Raw genomic sequence first — 2,172 nt, 5'->3', positions numbered from 1 at the left:
GCGGTGCCGACGGCCGCCGCTTCGCATGGGCTAGGGGTGGGCTCTGTTCCGGAAAAGGCCGCGTGGGAGGGGATGGGGCCGCGAAGGAGGAAGGCGGGGTTTTGGCGAGAGAGAGGCGGGCCGCGCAGGAGAAAGGCGGGAGCTTGGCGGAGAAAGAGGCGGGCCGCGTGGGAGGAAGGCAGGCCTTAGCGGGGAAGAGCAGGAGGAAGGCGGGGCCTTGGGATGAGAGGCGGGGCCTCTGCGGGGTGAGAGGCGGGGCCACGGGGGAGGGAGGCAGGGTTTTGGCGAGAGAGAGGTGGGCCGCGCAGGAGAAAGGCGGGAGCTTGGCGGAGAAAGAGGCGGGCCGCGTGGGAGGAAGGCAGGCCTTAGCGGGGAAGAGCAGGAGGAAGGCGGGGCCTTGGGATGAGAGGCGGGACCTCTGCGCGGTGAGAGGCGGGGCCACGCGGGAGGGAGGCAGGGCCACGCTGGTGTCATTGTGAGGGACACAAATGGCGGTCAGTGTGAGTGGCTGCCGACCTGAGGGCTGAAGGGGGAGACCGGAGCTGGGATGGGAGAGGATTCTGGAAAATATCTGATTAGAATTTATCAAGGGAGCCCCGTTTTTATAGATGAGGCTATTCAGACTCCAAGTGGTCAAGTGGTTGACTCAAGCCATTCGGTTGGACCGAATACCAAGTTTTTTACCTCAATTTTTAATTCCCTTCAGCTGCCACTTAAGATCTCTGGTATTGATCATCTTGACCAATATGCATGAGAAAGGACAGTAAGATTATTTAAGCTGAAACAATTTAAAAGGGAAGCATCGACACACTTAAAAATAATGAAAAGCCTTACCACCACTATGGATGAAATTGTGCTGATCTATCCATCCATCACTCTAATCCTAATTTTCTGGCCTCTAATCCTACCTTTCCAAGATCGGTTTAGGTTAAGAAAGCAGTTAAAGGATAGTATTTAACCAGTAGGTTTTGGTTGATCTGACTAGCTGTATCACATTGTATTACAAGATGGAAGATCTGCACAACTATTCCAAACACTTTGATAAGGTATCAAAATAATACCATAATTGTTATTTAAAATGCATTAATACGCCAATATATTTCACTAGAATGTGGAAAGTCTACATGCATCAGTTAGGTGTGGGTTGTATTTAACAACCACGTATGGTTAGCTATGTTGCTAATATCTATTGCACAGGGTTAGGGTACCCAAGTGGTTTAGGAAGGTTATCCTTCTCTTCCCCAATATGCTGCCCCCGGTAAAATAAAAGAAACCAACGCTAAGCTTCATCAGGTTACTTCACACACCACTGACCAACCAACTCACTACTCAGAATTCATACTTTCCTTTTTTCCAGAGGAAAACTCAACACAGTCTCAGTTAGTTGGTAAATTGGTAATGGATAAGGATTGAGAAGTCTGAGTTTGGGGGAATATGAAACCTTCCCCCTCTTGAGAACAGAATTGGGATGGTGGGTAGTGGGGATGCGGGGGGCGGGGGGGGGGCAAAAACAGACAAGGGAAGTTTCCCTCCAACTTAATTTGGAGTATTTTCTCCCTCCAGCTTAATTTGGTTTTGGATACAGCCTCTAGGAATCACTCACTTCTTTTACCTTCTGAAGAAAGAGGAATTTTTGCCTCTAACAACATTGTATAAAGGTAACTATGCTGGATATAAATTTCAATCTAAAGGAACATCTTGACCAGGCATGGTGGCTCCTGCCTGTAATCCTAGCACTTTGGGAAGTTGAGGCGGGAGGATCCCTTCAGCCCAAGAGTTCAAGACCAGCCTGGGAAACACAGCGAGAACTTACCTCTACCAAAAAAAACAAAAACAAAAACAAAAACAAAAAACAAACATACAAACAAAAACTAGCCAGGCGTGGTGGTTGCCTCTACAAAAAAAAAAAAAAAAAAAAAAAAAAAAAAAAAAAAAAAAAAAAAGAACTAGCTAGGCGTGGTGGTGTGGGCCTGTAGTCCTAGCTACTTAGGAGGCTGAGGTAGGAATACTTGAGCCCAGGAGTTACAGCCTGCAGTGAGCTATGACCACACTACCGCACTACAGCCCTGGGTGACAGAGCAAGACCCTGCTGCTAATAAAGGAACATCTTTTATTAAACAAGTACCCTTTAAATGACCACAGACTTTAGAGATGTTCCATTCCAGAAGAATT

This window comes from Rhinopithecus roxellana, chromosome 3 (genome assembly GCF_007565055.1).
Source record: "Rhinopithecus roxellana isolate Shanxi Qingling chromosome 3, ASM756505v1, whole genome shotgun sequence".
In the NCBI taxonomy this organism is placed as follows: domain Eukaryota; kingdom Metazoa; phylum Chordata; class Mammalia; order Primates; family Cercopithecidae; genus Rhinopithecus; species Rhinopithecus roxellana.
Note: the sequence above shows the minus strand (reverse complement) of the source record.